Here is a 22,180-nt window from a genome sequence, read left to right on the forward strand (position 1 = left end):
GCAATTTTTGTTGAAAAGACTACGTTTTCTCTATTTAATTTCCTTTGCATCTTTGTCAAAAACTCAGTTGACTGTATTTGGGAAATCTATTTCTCTTTCCTTTTATTTTTTAACCTATTATTTATTTATTTTTTTTTTTGGGTGAGGAATATTCACCCTGACCCAACATCTGTGCCAGTATTTATCTATTTTGTATATGGAACACTGCCACAGCATGGCTGACGAGTGGAGTAGGTCCATGCCCAGGATCTGAAGCCATGAACCTGGGCCGCCGAAGCAGAGTGCACGGAACTTTAACCACTCAGTCACAGGGCCAGCCCCTAACCTATTTAAGTCTTATATTTACAGTGAGTTTCTTGTAGACACCATATAGTTAGGCTTTGCTTTTTTATTAAATCTGAAAATTTCTTTCTTAGTATGTTTAGATATTCACATTTAAAGTGCTAACTGAAATAGTTGGATTAAAATTGATTGTCTTCCTAGATGTTTTATTTTGTTTCATTTGTTTTTCTTCTTTTTCTGCCTTCTCTAGATTTAATTGAGGATATTTTATGATTCAATTTTATCTCTTCTGTCTCTTCTATTCTATATCTTCACTTTTATTTATTTGTCTTTTTAAGACAGTTTTAACTAATTTCCTAGGGTTTAGAATACACATTTTTAGTAATCTAAGTCCACCTTCAAATAACAGTATAAAATTTCACATGTGTTGTAAAGACTTTATAACAGCATATTCCCAATTGACCCTCCCAGCTCTTGTGCTATTGCTGTATTACATCTCATTTTTACACATTTTAAGCACATGATATGTTGCTGCTATTATTGTTTCAAACACTGTATTATCTCTTCAAGTAATTAAGATGACATTAAAAGCCTTATATTTTATCTTTTTTTTTAATTAATTTATTTTTGTGTGAGGAAGATCAGCCCTGAGCTAACATCCATGCTAATCCTCTTCTTTTTGCTGAGGAAGACCGGCTCTGAGCTAACATCTATTGCCAATCATCTTCCTTTTTTTTTTTCCCCAAAGCCCCAGTAGATAGTTGTATTTCATAGTTGCACATCCTTCTAGTTGCCGTATGTGGGACGCAGCCTCAGCATGGCCGGAGAAGCGATGCATCGGTGCGCGCCCAGGATCCGAACCCAGGCCGCTAGTAGCGGAGCGTGTGCACTTAACTGCTAAGCCACCGGGCCGGCCCCTATATTTTATCTTTATTTATTCCATTCATAATACTCTTATTATTTTGTGTATATCCAAATTTCTGACCTTTAGCACATTCTTTTTGGCCTGAGGAACTTAACATTTCTTGTAAAGTAGGTCTGTTGGTGATGAGTCATCTCTGTTCTTGTTTGTTTGAGAAAGTCGCTACATCCCCTCTACATTTGAAAGATAATGTTGCTGAGTATAGAAATCTGGGTCCATTATTTTCCTTTCAAAATTATCTCTCTTTTTTTGCTGGCTTACATATATACTTTGATAAAACATGTACTGTAATTCTCATCCTTGTTCCTCTGTGTTTCCCCCCTCCATGGATACTTTCAAGATTTTTTGTTATTTCTTTAATTTTTAGCACTTTTTCTCATTATTCTCTGAGCTTCTTGCACCTGCAGTTTGGTATCTGCCATTACCATTGGAAAGTTCTAGGTCATTACTTCTTAAAGTATTTCCTCTGCCCCCTTCTCCCATTCTCTAGCATAAGGGATTCCAATTAGGATGTATATTACATGGTTTTACATTGCCCCTCAGTTCTCTGATGTTCTTTCCTGATTTCTTTTTTGACGTTTGTGTTTCAGTTTGCATAATTTCTACTGCCCTGTCTTCAAGTTCACTGATTGTTTCCATGGCTGTCCTGAGTCCACTGATGGGCCCATTGAAGGTCATCATTTCTACTGTGCTGTCTTTGGTTTCTACCATTTTCATTTGATTCTTTCTTATATTTTTCATTTCTCTGATGAAATGGCCTATCTTAACTTGCATATTATTTAATTTTTCATTAGAACCTTTAACATATTAATCATAGTTATTTTAAATCCCCATCTGATTAATTCAACTTATGTGTCATACCTGAGTCTGGTTGTATGATTGCTTTTTTCTCTTCAGATTTTTGGCATGCCTTGTATCTTTTATTGAAAGTGAGATATGAATTGGATAATAGAGATTAAAGTAAATAGACATTTAGTGTGAAGATTTATATTAATATGGCTAGAAGTTGGGCTGTGTTTAACATTTGCTGTAGGTGTTGAATTCCTCTGGTGACCTTGCTCTTGTCTCCACTCAGCTTTGGGCTTCCCTAAGGACTCTTTCTCAAAGAGTTTGTGTCTTGCAGCTCTCTCCACTGTAACCCACTGCCACTGTACTGGAGGCATGTTGGTGTGGTGGTAAGGTGTGAGGGAGGGAGCATTCTCTAATATTCCCATTAAATTTCAGTGTTTTTGTGTCCTGTGTCTTGGGGCTGTGACTGTCACAAATGTTTCTCCAGTGATATAAGTATTCCCCCTACCTCGTGCCTCCTACACCTTCCCTGGCTGCAGTGTTCCCAATCTATTTCCTTGAAGGCCTGACCCCTCATGACCTTGTACTTTTTTTCTCCTTAAGTGAGACAGGAAGACTAGAGGGGGCTGGGGTGGGAGGCCCTTCTCCTGGCCAGTAAGATAAGGCTATTCCAAAGTTCTCCCCACCCGCTCTCTAGAGAAGAACTTCATTACAGAGAAGGCTCTGGGCGTATTTCACAACAAGTACTCTTCCCCTCCTCCAGTCACTGGGAGCAAGAGCTTGATTAGTCTGGCTTTTCTATTTTTTTCAAACCTATTGTTTATAAATAAAGTTGAGAGTCAGAGACCATTCACTCTTTAATTTTGAGATTGAAACCTTATCTTTACAAAATATATTTTTCATTCTCTCTCACTCTCAAGACAATTGTATCTTCCCAAAACTTATTTTGAAATGCTGTTGCCTTTGTTGTAAACAAAGGAAACTGTAAATAAAGGAAAACTGCGTTTCCTTCTGTTTACAGTTTTAGTTGTATAACTTTTCTGAAGGCAGTGATTTGAACTTGCTGCTGTGTAGTTGGAGAGAGGACCAGGGATGGAATACGGGAGAGACAGGAAATTTGTTTTATTATTTCAGGGTTGTTTATCACTTCCAAATGTCATACCTCAAGGGTCACAAAGGCATAGTCATCACTTGATCACTTTCAGAAACCCCGACAGATTCCTGCGACTGGAGGGAAGCAATACATTCGAATTTCTAAATATTGACTCAAAGATACAGGCAAACCGGGTGTAAGAGTTGCTTACATTTATGAGCTAATAGCTATTATGATAGATTTTAACAAAGTTCATAAGAGTTTTTATGAGAATTATAAGTGGTTTTAGCACCCACTTAATAAAAAAATTTATGTTTTAGATTATTTTTAAAAGTTTCTAAAAGTAATAATATAACTGAACTATTGGAACTTTAAGAAACTGTAGAAGAGTGCTAATGAGATGTTAGAGTAATTAAATAGAAGAGGCAGAAAGAAATTCCCCTGCAATGCAGAGAGACATAAAAGAAAGAGAAGAACTTGGAAATGGCAAGTGAGAATACCACAGGACAGTCAGAAGGACTGATTGTGAATCAGCAACAAGCTACATAGTCAATGTGGAAACACCTGATATTAGATTGGTACCACAATAAGTTGTGAGGTATCAGTTAAACATATTGGATAAATGCAATTGTTAACTTACACAAGTTTAAATATATGAGTAAATAAAATTAAATAAAATATTAATAAGAATTAGGTCCTGCTATAATGGCACATTTTATCATTCAACTAAAGAAATGTCTTTGAGGATACTTACAATTACTCTTGTTATTGCTGGCCAGCATAAAGTAATTGAATGTGCAACTACTGATTAATAACACATCATTGAACTCTAACTAAACAAATTAGGGAAACTAGGGAAAAGAACAAGAAGTCTTCCAGATTGAGACTTACATAGAACCCAAAATGGGGAGGTCACTGATTATCTCTTCTGTTACAGAAAGACAAAAAATCTTACTTTTAAGTTTCATCTTTTTTATTTTAACAACCAGGATATCTGAAACTAAGTTTGTTTATTGGTTTTAAAAGGCTAAGCAGTGTGTGATATGAACTGCCTATTATTTAGAATGATGTTGGTGTTTATAAAGGCAGTTCTTCAACAATGCAGATCACACCTGCGTATTTATTCTAAAGTCCCACGTAAAACTGTATATTATTTAAATATTTTGTCTTCAGAAACCATGTTCACTTGTAGGACTCAAGGGAAACATGAGTCTTAGATGTCAGCATCACATTTACTGATTTTCCCCCATGGATTATCTGCCAACTTCTCTAAATGTGCTAATACCACCGTAGCCTGCCCACGCTTGCAGAATTCTTGTGCCAAAACATTTGTGAGTTGCAGCAAGATATGAGGGTTTTACTCAGATCATTGTACAGAGCTAAACAAAAGTTGACATAATTATTTGTCCTTACAGAAGAGTATATAGACGACATCTTTTCTTTTATGTTTTTCAGTCTGCCACTGGCGTGGAATTATAAAACTTAGTTATTCACAATAATCTACTCAGCTGAACTACAGGCAGGGTTGGAGAGCACCGCTAAGATCTGGCAAAGAGACAGTGTTTTACATTATATTGAAGTACATCTGTTCTTGTTGGGTTATTTGGGCATGAGCCTGACAATGGAAGAAGTAATGGTTATAAAATAAATAAGAAGAAACAGGAGGAAACACACAGCCAGAGGACAAGAGCATAGGGAGATATATATTGCTTTTTGAAGACAATCTCTAGTATTTTCTTGTGTTTATTAGTTAGTGTGGAGGGGGCTTCATTATGCCATTTCATGTCTGTTTTAGAAATGGAGTCACTCAAAGGAACATTAAGTCAACTGAAAGAGTTCTCAATGACAAAGCTGGGATAATATGAACAACAAAATAAAGTGGTATTAATTTATAACCCCCAAAATAAATGTTCATGCCTCATACTAATATAAATAAATGTCTGAATAAATTAATAAACAGGGGAGAAGAGACAAATGTTCTGTACAGAAGAATTTCATATAATTTATGTGGTTACTCTGCCCTCCGGTAGGGAGACCACAACTTTCTGTTTCTTAGCTGCAGGCTGTACATAGCAACTTCCTTCCAAAGACCAGAATATGGATAGGGGTAACATAGGGTAACTTTATGATGGAGAAACCTGACAAACACTACATCAGCCAGGTGATTAAGATCAACAGTCATAAATGATATGGATAGTATGTATCCTTGATACGATGTGATAAAAATGGTACTTTACCTGTGTGGTCTTCCTCCTCCAAATCCATAACAACAGTATTAGAATGAGAAAAACCAGAGACAAATTCCAATACAGGGGCACTATGTAAATACCTGGCCAGTATTCCTCAAAACTGGCAAGGTCATCAGAAGCAAGGAAAGTCTGAGAAACTGGCACAATCAAGAGGAACCTGAGGAAACAAGGTAACTTTATGTAATGTGGTGTCCTGAATGGGATCCTGGAACAGAAAAAGGACTTTAGGTAAAAAACAAATAATACTACTGGCTTTAGTTAATAATAATGTATCAATATTTCTTCATTAATTATAAAAATGTACCATACTAATATAAGATGTTAGCAACAGGGGAAACTGGCTGTGAGGTATATAGAAACTCTGTAACATCTTTTCTATTTTTCTGTAAATCTAAAGCAGTACTGAAAAGTAAAATCTATTTTTAGAAACTGGGGTCTGATAGCAATGCCAAACTTCCTTTCAGAAGCACCACGTGAACATTCTTGAAATCGGGCTTTAAAACGTAGGAAGCTACTTGAATTACAACACTGAATATTCGAGACAAGAAAACACATGAGGACACAAAGAGGGCTTTTCCAACAGCCACAGGGTATTCGCAGAACCTCACAAAATCAACACCCTGAAAATCTGTTTTACCACACTTTCTATTTCAATGTGCTGAACATACAGCATGGCAAGTCTCACTTTGACAGTTTCTGTTATAATCTCAACAAAGTTTCCTTTCACCTTAGGTCAAGTATTTACAGGCTGAATTCGTGGATACAGGAGTAAAAAGACTCAAGCTTATTATTTCCTCCTGGAGGTTGTCTTAGCATCCAATTCTGTATCTCTGTAGTGGGAACAAAAACACCAAAACTGAGATGCTGACCCAACCAAGCAAGTAAACACACAAACTTTTTGCTACTCAAGTGAAATATGAACTCCGGCGAAACAGAGTGACTTTAATCAGTGAATTAATTATCACTTCCTGACTTAATTATTGAGTGCATGGCTTATATTGTTCTAAGTGATGTGGAGAAGACAAGATTAAAGCCGTTGGCCTTGCCATAGAGTTTAGGTGATGTCGTGGACCGAATGGTGTCCCTTCAAAATTCGCATGTTGAAGCCCTAACCCCCTAGGAATGTGACTGTACTTGGAGACAGGCCTTTAAAGAGGTGATTAAACCACACTGAGGCCATTAGGGAGGGCCACCATCCGGTCTGAGCGGTGTCTTTATGAGAAGAGGAGATGAGGACATGTAGAGAGACACCCAGGAGATGCACGCACAGAGTAAGAGCCGTGTGAAGAGGGAGCAGGAAGGCAGCCAGCTGCAGCCAAGGAGACGGGTCTTGAGGAGACCACCCTGCCGCACCTTCGTCTTGGACTTCTGGCTTCCACAGCTGTGAGGAAACAAATTTCTGTTGTTTAAGCCCCTCAGTCTCTGGTATTTTTCATGGCAGCCCTTGCAAACTAATACAGGCAAGTATGTAATAAACAATTCAACCTTGCCCATAAAGAAGTCCGCCCTTTGTCCCAGGCATCTAGAGGTGATCTCTTCTGTGAGGTGGCGATGTGATTTAGGGTGGGGTCTGGCTACACCAGAAAGACAAATGGTAGGATTTAGCAGGAGGGCTTTGAGCCATGCAATATCAGTCAACCTGGAGACTAATCAACCACGAGGACAATCAATTAATCAATCGTACTTACGTGACAGTGTCCCAATAAAAGCTCTGAACACTAGGGCTTGAGTGAGCTTCCCCTGCTGTTGATACTCCATAAGTGCAGTCACATATTGATGCCAGGAGAGACGCGTTCTGACTCCACAGGAAAGCTCTGTATCTGGTACTGCCCTGAAGTCTGCCCTACGCACTTCTTCTCTTGGCTGATTTTATTCTGTGTCCCTTCCCTGTAATGAAACACAACCATGAATATAATAGTTTTTAGTATATTCTGCGAGTCCTTCTAGAAAATTATCAAAACTAGGGGTGGTTTTGAGAAACCCTTGAACTTGCAGTTGCTGTCAAATGTGGGAGTGTCTTGTGTGGACCGTGGTCTCCTGTGGGGCGTGTTCCTCTAACTTGAAGTGGGCTAACTCCTGTAGTGCACTGTCGCAAAATAGAATCATTAGTTGTTTAGCAATCTGGATGCCTTCATTTATTTAGTAGTCTATTTACAAATTCACCTTGTAAGATGATCAGAATTATTTCAAAAAACAAACAAAATACGCCTCTGATGAGTTCATCTTGCCATTCCTAGAGGTAGGTGAGAAGCATTGCTCTCAATTTTATTAGCAAATACTACAGCAACCCAGAGGCTAATGTAGTCCACACCTTTCCTCTTCCTCTGGATCACAGCAATGTTAGGAAAACAGTAGTATCTAGTCAGGAGGTTACTGTTGATAAAAGACATTATATATGAGACTTCAGCTTTTAAAATGTTTTGTCACCTTCTAAACCTGAGTGTTGAAGGCTGTTTCATAATATCTGATGAGGAATGGTTTTTACTGTTCCTGTAAAAAGCAGTGAGTGCCATAGACAGACTTTTGCTATTGATTTATTTTCAGGGTTTCAGCTAATCCAGTATCAAGATTAAGGTTCTCAAAGTCCCTATTTCCTGTGTGCTGCTGGCTATAGTTGAGAGACGGTCAACAGAGAGAACTGCAAAGAATAGGGAAACCATTCACGAGCTGCATTCTGTTTTTAAAAATATCTTTTCCTGTACGTATTTGGAACTATTTTTATAACTTATCTTCAGTCTTTACCCTTTCGACCAGCAGCATTTCTTTTTTGTTTTTTAATGACTGTTTGAATGAAGCTTCATCTCTGATGAGATATCAGTGTGAAATTTCACTTTTAAAGTTACTTCTCCCTGAGATAAAAATTGGGACAGATTCAGCTCAAAACGTATTTTGGAGAGGATGTCATATCCAATACTAAATAAGAGTTTTATTTTTCTTAGGGAGCATAAGGCTCTTCCTGGCATTGCATAAATAATAATCCGTCAGGGATCTGTATTTCCCTCTGTCTTTTACCTGCACTGATTGCTGCATCCAGGTTTGTATCTCGATGCTCACGTGGGAAACTGCTCAGGCGTGAAATACAGCGAAGCTCTCAGGGAAGCTGGAATTCGGTAGAGAGGTTCTGTTCCTTGAGTCCACAGTCCGTGGAATCCATGACCTCGCTCCCTTCCGCTGCTGCGTCCAAGGACATATTCACTCCCGGTGACTCTGCAGACCAGTGGGATGGGTTTAAATCCTGGCTCCTCCACTTACTAGTATTACAACCACAGACACACTGCATGCTCTTTCTGAACCTCAGTTTCTCATTTGTAAATGTGAATTATACCTGTGAGAGTTCTTGCATCACAAATAGGAAGCACCTAACTTAAAGTCGGTGCTCAAAAAAAATGTTTCCATAGTCATTCTCCAAGTGTCTTCTCTGAGAAGTGAAACATGGTGAATTTCCTTTTTAAAAAAATTGTGGTAATGTATACCTAACATAAAATTACTATCTTAACCATTGTAAAGTGTGCAGTTCTACGTACAGTTAAGAATTTTCATTTTTAAAGAGCTTTTTGCAGACCTTGAAAATGCAGAGGAAGCATTCTCTGTTCTTGTTATTTATGCCTTTCAGACATGCACTTAGGGGAATGTTTTGAGGTAAAGCCTTCTGCTGAGTACGCTTCAGATTATTTAACATAAAAGGGCCTGGGTTATAAATTCAACACTGCCGGATTGGAATATCAAAATGCGGTGATGGCTATCTCCACATCTAGGGAAACGAGACACTTTCTGTTTACTGGTTCTTGCCTGGCTACCCTCAGCTAGGCTTTCCTCCATTGGCTTAAAGGAAATCATTCTTCTAGGCCTTGAGGAGGAAAATTCAATGTTAACTTGGAGATTTCCTAGCTCACAGCATGTCACACAAGCTGTGTTGGTTTAATTCTATATAACAAGCTGAAATACACGTGCTTTCTTAGAACTAAGAGATACAGAAGTCTGCACCAACACTGCTAAGACAGCGGTCAGCCCAGGACCAGCGCCCCACTGTTTCACACCCATGAGCTGCTGTCGGTCACTTTGTTTAAGAAACTTGGCTGAAACTTTTTTCAAGACAAGTGAATGATTAATAGACTCGATAGTGAAAGTCTCTCTGCTATAAATCACTCCATCTACCTAAGTGTGCCCTTCGCCTGACAGTATTAAAGCTGTTTGAACAAGTTCAATCAAATCTGGCAGAAATGCCAGAGGACACGAAGGTAGTTTGTCTCCTCAAATTTTGTAAATAGACTCAACTCTCACTGTCACCTCACACTACAGAAAATATCCTGGACTTGTTTTCATCCATCTGCCAACAATTTTGTTTTCCTAACTCCTCCCATTCCCTGAATACACGCTGGCTAGCAAGATTAGAGGAAGACGATGCAAAATATTTTGAATATTGCCATTGTCAAATGAGAATTAAAAAGTCCTAGCCCTCTGTGCCTACGGCCTGCAGTGTAAGTTGATAGAGAGTTTCTAGAAATCCACCTGCTTCTGTGCCCCAAGTAGAAGCAATTTTAACAAATATCTTTGAAGAGGCAGACTTTGTAGCAGATTCAACTCTAGTACCATGTAATTCTCAAGTATTTTCCATTAAGAGTTTTAGACCAGAAAACTAGGAATCAGCCCAGGGCAATAAATTAAGAATCTTGTCTTCCCACACAAAATCTTTATTTCATATGACCTTAAGGAATGCAAACCTTGTGACTCTTCAGCTGCTAAGGTAATCCACAATTTGCACCAGAATCCTCAGGACGAGTATTCTCCAAAGCTCACTACAGAAGTGGCCCCAAGGAAGACGTTTCCAGAGATGCAAAGGCAACAGTGCACAAGAGAGTTACTCCCAGAAGGCAGAATCTGGATGGGCCAAGCAAAACTGAGCATAGCTTGAGTATTTAACAATTCCTGTCAGGGGGGAATTTGGCAATTTGGGGTCCAGTGACTGCTGTGTGCTTCCCTTTCTCCCCTCACTTACGTGGGTATGCGCTTTTAGTGTAGTTGTTCTGGTCCTGCTTTACCACGGTGTGTGGGGAGGTCATAGACAAGTGGTCTTTTACCATGAGGTCTCTAGAATAAACAGTCACAGCTGAGCCTGTCGGAGGGGACTTCACTCAGACCTGGAGTGGGGGATTGTCTTTCTTGAAGTGAGAACGTGTTTCAAGTGTGGGGAGAAGGGCTCACACAAGTACTGTGTGGCGAAAGGGGAAGCTGATGTGCGAGTGCCAGCTTCTTCCATCTGTGTTGTGCCCTAACTCTGGAGCAGAGTGGGCATTGTGCGTGGAGCTGTGAAACGTTCTCAAGCTGTGCTTTCCGACGCTGACCACGTGTGGCTGTTGAACACTTGGAGTGTGGCTAATGGGAATGAGGGACTGAAATTTTAATTAAATGTGACTAGTGGCTAATGTATTAGCACAGTTTTATAGTAATGGATTTTTTTCCCTTTTGCCGAGGAAGATGAGTCCTGAGCTAACATTGGTGCCAATCCTCCTCCACTTTATATGTGGGACGTCACCACAGTGCGGCTGACGAGTGGTGCAGGTCTGCGCCCAGGATCCCAACCCACAAACCCAAGCCACCAAAGTGGAGCATGCTGGACTTAACCACTATGCCACAGGGCCCCAGTAATGGATTTTTTTTTTTAACTGGGCATATAGTTACTCCGCAAAAGACTATTATTTCAAGATACCCTTGTGCCTAGGTTTGGCTGTGGCCAGGTAGACTAAGATTTGCTAGAGGGATGTAAAAAAAAAAAACAATGTAGCACCTTCCAGATCATGCCCTTTAAGGGAGGGTATATTTTTTTTCTTTTCTTTCTCTCCTTATAACAGGTTAGAATGTAGACAACTGAGTCACCTTAAATCACGTGAATAAATGAGGGCATCCCCTTGGGAATGTCAAACAAGACAGAAAGACAACTTTGTAGGATAAGATTTGGGGCTTAAGTCACCAATATTTTGGAGTTTTGATGTCAATAATGTGCTTACATTTGGTTTCTTTTTCTGTTTAATAGCTTCTTCTTGGGATTTGCAGTGATTCCTGACTGTAAGGGTTCACATATTTCCTCAAGTCTAGAAATTTATCAGCCATTTCTTTTTTTAATATTTCACCTTCTTTATTTTCCCTACTCTGGTCTTCTGAAAATCAGATGAAATGTATGTTAAGCTTTTTATTTCCATCCCATCCTTCTTAACTTCTCTGACATATTTTCTATCTGTGTGATACATCCTGAGTAATATCTTGAAATTTGTCTCCAGTTTTCGAATTATTTATCTATGCATTATTTGACATTGAGATCCTGATTTCACTTTTCATATTTAGAGAATGTCTCTTTGGTTCTCTTTCAAATTTGCTTGTTCTCTTGTTTTTATAGTATAATTTTGCTTCCATCAATTCTAAATAGCCTCTTTTATCCTTTAAATATTATAAACAGTTATTTTATGTTCCAACTTGAAGAGTCCTATATGACTAAAGTTAACGGTAAATTTAATTCTGTGGCTTGTTTCTCTTGCAGTCTTTTATGATGCCTCACACCCTGTGTATTTTGTAATTTTGAATTGTGAACATATGATTGACAGCGCTTTTTCCAGAGGTGTTTTGAGAGATCTGGCTTGAAGGTAAATACCCTTCTGTGTTGATATTCTGTTACTCTATCAGGTCTTTGGATGAAGGTCAAGCCAGGTCCATTTCCCAATTTGCAGTTTCCCTTTACCATTGTTAAGACAAATTCAAATGAGCTTCAAAGATATATTCTGTCTCCCCGAATGTCTTTTAATGTGCATGATCCTGAGTTACTAAGATCTGCAAAGACTCAGGTTTACCTGTAGCCTAAGCCTTATCACACTGCACAAACTGGCACACAACAACAGCAACACAGATCCCCAGTGCTGGCCACATCTCCGCTCTGAACAGACAGCTTTCGACATGGAGTCATCTCTGGCACAGGGGCAGACACGTGGCTTTCTGCACTGAAAGGCAGTTCCCCAGGTAGCTTCACGGGACAGAACCAACTCTAGCTTTGGCCTTTTCTGTTTTGTGTTTATTTTTTTAAGTCCCTTTTGATCACTTTAAATCTCTTGACCCATACCCTCTTGATGTGAATCTGGAATAACAACTCAAACAATATTGCTAAATGTTGCACATTAGCTTGTTGCTAAATGCCCACGTTAATCTCTGTCGTGAACCGGGTCCTTTCCTTTGCTGTTCGATGCTTTGACCCACAAACGAGAGCCGTATGATCATTTTACTACAGCAGCTGAACATTTTTATGATGCGTTTCATATTCTTTCTTCCCTCTGCACATTTTGTAAATTAAATTTGCATTTATCTGCACCTGTATGCTTAACAAATGACAAATTAAAGATGAAACACACAGTTGGTGCAGGGTGCAGGCTGCAGTTGAGTAGTACTGGCATTCCGTTGCATCACAAGGAAAAATAAAAGCCTGGTCCACAGATGGTGAACTACGGGAGATAATACTGCTTTCCAGGTCTCCACAGGCTTCTCTGCTGAACAACAAGAAAACGAAGGTATGAGAATAGTGCATAAGATGAGGTCATAGTCTGCATTCTGACACGCAGGAACACCCAACAGGCCTCTGGTACTAGGTGCTCGTTGCTAATCCTTGGCAGAGATGGCTACAAGATGACTCTCTTCTGAGTGTGGCCTGTGATGGCAAATTCCACTGAGATAAAATACCACAGAAGCATTCTGTGGTACCTTGAGCCAAGACTGATGTAGTGTTTTATGTTCCTTCCAAACCAGTATCAGCATACATTGTATCAATACACCCATGCTACTAGTGTTAAAGAACAAAGTCGTGAAAAAGTAGAAATGAACAAGCTTTATACTTCCAAACTAATTCTAAAAGGAGAGCCGATGAGATTTGATACCTAATATATGTTAAGAAACCTGGGATATTTAGTTGAAATTGTTGAAAACTGAGTAAGTTCAATGTAAATTTAGCTAATTTTATGAGAGCATAACCTATAAAGCCCAACTTTGAACTTCAGGAACTCTGACGTCGTGAGGTTATTTAATATAATATTTGGTAAAATATTATTTGATGCCAATTTCAGATGAACTAATATGACTAACTTTGTTTATTTTTTACTAGTAAACCCCTTCTTATGAGGGAAGGAATTAATGTGAATTGTGAATAAGAGGCTTCAAAGACAGACAGACCTGTATTAAATTCTGACTCCATCTCTCGCTGATGGTGGCCGTGGCATGCCACTTCTCTGAGCCTGAGTTTCCTCATCAGTAAAATGGAACTAGGGATAACTACCTCATCAAGTTGCTGTGAAGATTAAGCAGTATGGCATCTACTGGCACTCAATGAATATCACCTTGGTAGAGACGATTACATAACACTTCCATATTCAAGTGTTTGTTAACTGTTTTGTGATAGCATAAGAAATGAACAATGATTCTCCTAGGTATTTATTTCTCTGATTCTTTATTTTGCTATGCCCTATAGTAAGTATGGCTACAAAAAAGTATATGAATTCTTTTTAATATTTTCCATAATGCTTTATTTCATTGTTATCTCCATTGTTATAGCTAGTTTGGAATGTATAACATGTGACAGCGTTATCTGAGATAACAGAAGGACTAAATTTTAAAAAAACAACGTTATTTATTAATTATTCTAAATCTTGCTAATGGCTATCAAATTTCTCTAGGGAATGTCAAACTCTTTACTTTCCTTTTGTGATATATACTACATATTGGCTTCTGATATAGATAAGAAGAATATAAAATCCACACGTAACAAACTATCTTAACTTGATTGAGACATTTGAAGGAGTTCTGCATCTAACTCTGTATACATAGCTTTATTTTGATATTTAAATAGTTTAAGAACTTTTTCAGAAGAGTGATAATGTGCTTCATGAGTCACACATGGGGGTAAGTCCTGGGGGATACACAATAATAATCCTGCAAATGGTATGAAAATCTTTCCCGAGTAGCACAAATCACTTAGATATTAACTCAATATTATTAACAAAATTCATTAGAGAACTGGCATTTATCTTTGATGGTTAACTTTATCAAAGTTTTTCGATTTGTCAAATCGAATGTGCCACATGATGCCCAGATATTTGGTCATACATTACTTTGGGTATTTCTGTGAGGGTGTTTTGGATAAGGTTTAAATTGTTAGACTGAATAAAGCAGATTGTCCTCCATAATGTGGGTGGACCTGATCTAATCAGTTGAAAGCCTGAACAGAACAAAAGGCTGACCATCCCTTGAGTAAGGGAAAATTCTTCCTGACGGCCTTTGAAATTCCTGGCTCTACAGTGGCCTGCCTACCTTTAGACTCAAACTGGGACATTTGCTCTGAAAATTTTGGACTTGCCAGCCTCCATAATCATGTGTGAGCCAATTCCTTATAATAAATCAATCTCTCTCTATAGATAGATATAGATATAGATATAGATATAGACATAGACATATAGCTTGTATGATTTCTGATGAACAATCCACTAATTCTCACTCTTGTTCTTCTATACAGAAAGTGTATAAAAAAGAGATTCATTATATAATATATAAATTATAAATATATATATAAATATGTATAAAAATAAAATATAAATTATATAATATATAAAGAGATTTTATGTATACAATTGCTAGTTTTAGTGCATTTAGATACCTCAAAAATTTATGGAATATGCTGATTCAATAATGCATGATTTCTAGATGATCACAATTTAAGGTTTTCTGAAATAATCATGTATGAGTGAAAATATGATATTTTTTGCAATGGAAAAAATATTTTTGTTTTGAGAAGATATGAACTATGCAAAATAGAAGAAATTTGCTGGGCAATCTGAATATAGTGGTTCATTTCCATTTGTCTCATTATATATCCCCAGAATGTCACTTTTTATGTCTATTCTTAATTCTGTGAAATTAAGTCACTCTTCATGGGTTGAAAGAATTGAACAACAAATACTAAGGTCACACCACTATCACCGTCACTGAATTTGAAATTACGGATGTTGTTATTCACTTCATATAGCTGGACTGGTTTTCCTTTTTCAAATAATTTCCCATTGAGTGTGAAAAAGAAAGTAAATTTCTATCATGTGGGAGACAAAGCTAGGAGCTCTCTGACAGTCTTGTGTTGTTACATTAGGATTTCTTTTTTTCTTTTTTCTTCTGCACTTATTCTGTCTTTGTTCATTTTAATGGAGAATTTTATAGGATTCAATTTTCTCTCTTAGCATACCAATGATACTTCTTTTAAAAAATTTAGTCATTGCCTTAGATTTTGCAATATACGTTTACAACTAACCTACTTGCAAATAACACTGCACTGCTTCACGAGTGGTACAGGTAGCTCATGACAGAGAAGGCCCAGTTTCTCCCTCCCTTCCCTTACAAGATTGCTTTCATTCATTTCACTTATGTGTTTACTTTAACCACCCAATGCAGTGTTATTATATTATTATTTGAGCAGTTATCTATTAGATCAATTAAGAAAGAAAATTATTTTATTTTATCTTCATTTATTCCTCCTTTGATGCACTTCTTTCTGCAGATTTGAGATGCTGACCTGTATTATTTTCCTTCTCCCTGAAGAACCTCTTTTAACATTTCTTTCAAATCAGGTATATTGACAATGAATTCCCTCAGTTTTTGTTTGTCTGAGGAAGTCTTTATTTCTCCTTCACTTTTGAGGGATAATTCACTGGATATAGAATTCTAGGTTGGTTTTCTTTCATCATTTTAATGATTTTACTCTATTCTATTCTTGCTTGCAAGATTTCTGGTAAGAAATCCACTATAATTCTTATCCTTTTTCTTCTATACATAAAGTGATTATTTTTCTCTAGCTTCTTTCAAGATTTTCTCTTTGTCTGTGGCTTTTCTCAGTTTGAGTATGGCATGCCTAAGTGTAGAATTTTTGGTATGTATCTTGTTTTGTGGTCTCTCAGCTTTGTGGATTTGTGGTTTGATGTCTGTCATGAATTTTGAAAAATTCCCAGCCATGATTACTTCAAATATTTCTTACACTCCCTTCTCTATTCTGCTCGTTCTGGTATTCCAAATATGTGTATGTTAACGCCTCTTTGAAATTATACCACAGGTCTTTTATATTCTGTTGTTTATTTACATTCTTTTTTCTCTTTTCATTTCTATTTGAGAAGTTTTATTGACCTATCTTCAAGCTGATTTTTCCTCAGTTGTGTCCAGTTTAGTGATGAGCCCATCAAAGCCATTCTTCATTTCTGACAGTGTTTTACATTTAGCATTTCTTTTTTATTCTTCTTAATTTTCTTCTCTCTGCTTATATTACCCATTTGTTCTTGCATGTTGCTTACTTTTTCAGAGTTCTCACAAATTTAGTCATAGTTAAACAACTAAATAAAATTTCTGATAATTCCATATCTGTGTCTCGTTCTAATGCTCACTTGTCCTTTTCAGATTATGGAGATTTTTTGCCTTTTAGCATGACTTGCAATTTTTTTGTTGAAAGCTGGGCCTGATATATCAGGTAACAAGAAGTGTGGCAAATAGGCCTTTAGTGTGAAGTTTTATGTTAATCTGACCAGGAGTTGGGTCATGTCTAATGTTGGCTATAGCTTTAGGTGTCAATTTTCTCTAGTGTCCTTACTTTTTTTTTCCCCTATTGTCTTTGAGTTTCCCTAAAAAGCTGCTTCTTGGGTGGAATCTGCCCCTTGCAGCTGTAACCCACTGTCGTTATACTAGGGCCCCGTTGATGTGATGGGTGGAAGACAGCTCTAATCCTGGGATTCAATTTCAGTCCTCCAGTGGGCCCCTGTCCCTGGACTGTGACCTTCGCATCAGTTTCTCAGCCTTTCTTCCTCTCTTTGACGAGACAGAAAGGCTAAGGAGAAATGGAGTTGGGCAGTTTCCCTTCCATATTTTGGGTAAGACTATATTAAAGTCTTTTCCCCTGAGTAGGCATATTTGGAGAACATTCTGGGATTATTTGTAAAAAGTTAGTTTTTCCCTCCCTCTGCCAAAACAGGAGGATTTCTCTTGACTTTCCACATTGAGAGCCTGGTGGGAATTCCTGGAGGCAAAACCCACAGAAGGCTGGGACCCCACTAACACTGCAGCCCCTGGGTTTCTCACTCTCGAGCTGATCCACAGCTGCCTCTAACAATTCATCCAAGTGACCATGTCATGCGCCACCAGTTTACAGCTCCAGAGCGTCTGTTCCAGAGAAGCTGCTGGCTGTGGTTCACTGTATTCACCTGTCTCCACAGAGTCCAGGGTAGTGATGTGCCTGTAGCCACAGTTCTCTGATGGGTCCAAGAAAAGTCACTGGTTTTCAGTTTGTTCAGCTTTTTTCTTCTTAGGATGCAAGTGATGATTTCCAAGCTCTTTACATGTCAGAGCTGAAACTTGAAGTTCTGTGTTGCCTTTTCTGAATTCTTTATTTGTATATATCTTTTATATGTTTGCATTTTGTCATCAAGTGTTTTTTTTTTTTTTTTTAAGTAAGGTTTACTATTGGGCCAGCCTTGGTGGCCTAGTGGTTAAGTTCTGTGTGCTCCACTTCAGGTCCTGGGTTCAGTTCCCCAGTGCTTACCTACACCGCTCTGTTAGCAGCCATGCTGTGCTGGCATCCCACATACTAAAAAATAGAGGAAGATTGGCATGGATGTTAGCTCAGGTGAATTTTCCTCAGCAAAAGAAAAAAAAAAGAAAAAGGTTTATTATTAGTATGACTATAAAATTTATTGTCCTAATGAAGACAAATTTAAAAATGAAAAATGTATCTCTTAATACCAATATAGAAGTACACGCATAAATGGGTCTTGGCAAACTGACATATGGTCACCCCATATCTCATCTAAGTTCTTGCGTATTTGCGATTAACTATCTGTTTTTTTTATATATGAATGACAATTTTTTTGATCACATACAATGACATTCATACATTTTTGTACAAATGTTGACCTGATTTTTGACATTGAATTTTGGATACTGAAAAGTCTGAGTTTGAACTGATTTTCCTCTGAGTAGGTGACTTATTTTTTCATAGGATTCTTTAATTATATTTGAGGTTTGGTAACTGTATCAAGATATGTTTAGCAGTGAAACATTTTGTATGTTTTTTCTTAGGACATAGTTTCTTTTAATTTGTAGCATCAGTTGTTTATTTACATATGCTTATACGTGTTTAGATATGTGTGTTTACAAATAATATTTTCACCTTTCTATTTGTTTCTAGTTCTATTTGTTTAATTTTGTTTCTCAGGAATATAAACTATGATTATTTGGTTCTCCTTTTTCTTCCACATCTAGCACCATTTTTCTGATCCCTTTTATCTCTGACTTAAATTCCGTTCTGTTTTGTAGAACTTTTCTACAAGACTGTCTGCATGCCTTTGTTGATATTGCTTTTATCTTGACTTTATTGATGATTTTATTTTTCTTCCTAGTTGTTTTCTCTAAGTCTGTCAGATCACATCTAATATCTTTATTTTGCTTATCATTTCCTCTTTAATATCCTGTACTCTGTCTTTGAAAAAAATTTTTTTTGACAGAACTATGATCATTAATTTCTTTGAGACTTTGGAGAACTACCTGTCTTAAGAGTTTGGAGAGTTAATTCTGCTACCGATGTTTATAATTCAATTAAAAACATATTTTGGGGCTGGTGTAATGCTGGTTCCTTTCAGGTTATTATTTCTCTTTAAATAGGGCAGATCCATCCAAGTAACACTTTGCAGAAGAATTGAGAATGAGATACAGGGAGATGCATGAGCTGGAAGCTCTGCTTTGCGGCTTTTTTCTCTGACAAGACTCCCGCAAAAGTATGATACCCTTCATTTTCCAGAATCACCCCCACTGGGGTGATAAGAGATTGTGTGGCTCATGGTGAAGCCTTTCTAGAATCTGCACATGTGTAATGATTTGTCATCTGTACTTGCTTGGCTGTCTCTGGTCACCACTGATAAAACAGATAACGGGTTTCTTTCCTCCCTCAATTTCCTTCACTTTTTGCTGTATTAAGTTGAGGCCGTGGAAGGATATTCCTGCCTGGCTTTTTCCATAGTGTACTATTGTGTTTAGGTCCAAGGTATATATGAGGAGCCTTTCAAGACTATGTTTATAAAAATACACATCCTGCCTGAGACCAAGAAGGTGTTATCAGTTCTATATAAACATCTTGATTTTGACACAAATTTTATTTTATTTGGCAGATATTGTTTATTGATTGTGATTTTCAGTTGAGGTCATTTTCTTCTCCATTTTTGCTTTGTTTGGTTATTATCAACGAGTGTTAAGGGAGAGGAATAAAATAAAAATACCTCTGCCACATTTGTAGCAACAAGGGAAAGCTTGAGAAAGGACTTTTAACATCCTATACTATATCTCAGTCCACACTCTGAATTAATAAGTGATCAAGTAAAAACAGTGAACTATGCAAGTTTGTTAGCTTCCCTCTTTCAATCAGACTGCTCTGACCTTTGTTCCAAAGTCACTCAGTTTTTCTGCAAAGAGGCAAACTACTTGTAAGGTCAGTCTTTATGTATCCTTCCAGAATGTCACTGCATTTGTAAGAATATAATATTATGAAAATACTAATAAATGAATAGGTAAAAGGAATACATATGTATTAAGAATATTAACTACAAAAAACGTAGTATAAGAATGTGTGTGGATACAATAGTATAGGGGTGATAGGAACAAAAGATTTATATATATCCCTATAGTATTATACCTAGACACATTCTTTTATACCCTGTTGTTTGCACTTAGTAGACTTGGAGAGCATTTCATAGTAGTATATTACTTCTCTCTGCTCTATAATACTCCACTAAATAGATACAGAGTAATTTACTGAGTCTGTGCTCTGCTGGTATAAATTTAGCTCATTTTTAATATTCTGATGTTATCAATTTGCTTTTTTGAGTACTCTTGTTTATAAATAATTTTGCATGCAAGTATTCCTATAGGGCAAATTTTATCACCTCATCACAGAATTGTCAAACTTGTTATTTTGAAAACATTATACATAAATACCTAACTATAAAAACTATTTTAGAACTCTGTAATTTGTGAATTGTGAGGCAAGTACTTTAGGGATTAGGGAAAAAAAAAGAAAGAACAGAGAGAAGAAATAATCCATTGAAATGGCCTACTTCACACTTAAACTGTGACATTAAAAGTTGCATATAATTCCAAGGACACTAAAAAAATTATTAAAGTCTACTTTTAAACTCACATCAGAGATATTGTCACTTTCAAGACACTTTTGAGTCATAGCTGGTTGTCATTTACAACAAACTCAGAAGTGTCACATGTAATTAGGACACAACCGGAGAGTAACTTAAATTCATTTAGTAAGAAAAAAACAGCTCAGGGCTTTCTGCATAGGTATCTGCGATGAACTGGGGTAGTTAATCAAGTCTTCACAAATGTCAGACAGATAATAGACAGCTCCCATCAGAAGCCTCAATCCTTGCAACTATTCATTTTTTAAAACATTTCTCATTTACCACAGTCAGAGAAAAGTCTCAGCTAGAGTTGCTGGCAAGTTTGATCGACTGAAATTGTTCCCCTGCAAAAAGAGAAATGTAAAATGGTTCCAGGAAAATAACAAGGTATGACAGTCTTTTGAATATATTTCAAATGTAGGTAACAATGTATCAGAAGCTTAGGAAATAGGGCACACCCTGTAAGTATTTTTTTTTACCATAGTGGTAGGGAATTTGAAGTGAAATTGAAACTGGTTAATTCTTACCTGCAGGGGCCAAATGGTAGTTTGTGGGAAGCCACTCTGAGAGGTAATGCAAGCAATTTGCTACATGAAGAAGTCACACCAGAGCACAGAGAGGAGACTGGCGGTGGTGGCGGTAGTGGTGATGGTGGTTATTGGAAAGCTAGTGTAAGGCGCATTCAGAGCACTGCTGTAGGAGCCAAACAATCCTGCCAATTCCTTAAACGTAACTTTTAATTTCAAAACAAAATTAAACTGTGGTAACTGCAAAAGAATCACTCATATAGTTAGAGAGAAGAAAAATAACACTTATCAAGGCCGACTATGTGAAAGGAAAAACTTTAGAAACTTTTCCATCTAGATATCCCTCTAAAAAAATCTGAGACAACTATTATTATCCCCATTACATAGATGATGAAACTGAGGTTTCTTTGCCAAAGTATAAATTGTAACGAATCCAAGCTCAAATCGGTACCTGGACTCCAGCCATCGTAAACCACGTTCATTCAACCAGGATTAAATGCATCTCCTTAATAATATAGATGATGAGAAAGGCACATTTTATTCCCCCAAAGAGCAGTAGACAAACACACAATTTATTTTTTTATAGAGATATAATTGACATATAACATGATGTAGTTTGAAGTATATGGCATAGTGATTTGATTTGATTTGTGGGCAAAATGATCACAACAAGTCTAGTTAACATGCATCACCGTATATAGTTACAAAACTTTTCTTTCTTGTGATGAGTTCTTTTGAGATCTACCCTCTTGTCAACTTTCACATATACAGTACAGTACTGTTAACTATAGTCACCATGCTGTACATTGCATCCCCATGACTTATTATTTTATAGCTGGAAGTTTGTACTTTTTAACCCCCTTCACTCATTTTGCCCACTTCACCCCCAACTCTCATCCCCGCCACTGGCAACCACCCATCAGTTTTCTATATCCATGAGCTTTGTTTTTTTGTTGTTATTATTAGTTTTTTTAGATTCCACATATAGGTGAGGTCATACAATACTTGTCTTTCTCTGTCTGACTTATTTTACTTAGCTTAATACCCTCAAGGCCCATCCATGTTATTGCAAATGGCAAATTTCATCT

This window comes from Diceros bicornis, chromosome 33 (genome assembly GCF_020826845.1).
Source record: "Diceros bicornis minor isolate mBicDic1 chromosome 33, mDicBic1.mat.cur, whole genome shotgun sequence".
Classification (NCBI taxonomy): domain Eukaryota; kingdom Metazoa; phylum Chordata; class Mammalia; order Perissodactyla; family Rhinocerotidae; genus Diceros; species Diceros bicornis.